The sequence below is a fragment of the Nannospalax galili genome, unplaced genomic scaffold, assembly GCF_000622305.1.
Source record: "Nannospalax galili isolate Female #2095 unplaced genomic scaffold, S.galili_v1.0 scaffold433, whole genome shotgun sequence".
Classification (NCBI taxonomy): Eukaryota; Metazoa; Chordata; class Mammalia; order Rodentia; family Spalacidae; genus Nannospalax; species Nannospalax galili.
The window spans coordinates 8,170,456-8,171,122 of record NW_008338715.1 but is presented as its reverse complement, the minus strand read 5'-3'; the positions used below and the strand labels follow the sequence as shown (position 1 = coordinate 8,171,122).

The window sequence follows — 667 nt, the reverse complement described above, 5'->3', positions numbered from 1 at the left end:
GAACCTCATTTTACTTTGTGGAGAGCAGTGTTCCCATGATCCTTCATGCAATGCAATGGAGTTTATTTTGCAAACAATATTGCTCATATTTTATATTACCTTATCTATCTTATTCTTATACTCTTCCCCATGAAAATCTCCAAAGAACAATAACATACATATATAATAGTTAATCTGATTTCAAGTACTGCATATTAAGTGTACATATATCAGAAATATCTTTAGCACTTTGTATGTGTGTTTGTTCAACTGGCGGACAAAGGCATGAAAGATAGGTGTAAAAATAAATCCCCTTTTGCAGCCCAGAAATCATTTTTCACTATGAATTTTGATATATATAAGGAATATGAAAAAGAAAGAAATATCCTTTGTAGAAATGTAAAAATCACCACATAGAATTCTAGTGTAATTGCTTTACTGGCAAGTGGATATTGATAAGTTTTCTACTGAAGATTTCTGGAAAAAAATAATTAACCTGATCTTATATGAAACTGAGAAAAAAAGATAAATGTGCTTTGGCCTTTAGAATCTCATCAATAAAAATTCTGAAAACAGCAACAGCAATGTGTAGTAACTAGAGCAACAACTCCAGTTCTCTGTAGTCAAAATTAATGTTGAAAGTAATTCTTCTATGATGACAATGGTCAGTGATGAAGGAAAAACTGTG

At 30.9% G+C, this 667-nt stretch overlaps 1 non-coding gene across 1 annotated transcript; it reads left to right on the top strand.

Moving 5' to 3' along the window:
* The first annotated feature begins 223 nt into the window (after positions 1–223).
* LOC115070427 lies at positions 224–349 on the top strand. Its single transcript, XR_003849582.1, has one exon. It is a non-coding gene; the product is annotated as a small nucleolar RNA SNORA40 (small nucleolar RNA).
* The last annotated feature ends 318 nt before the right edge of the window (positions 350–667 follow it).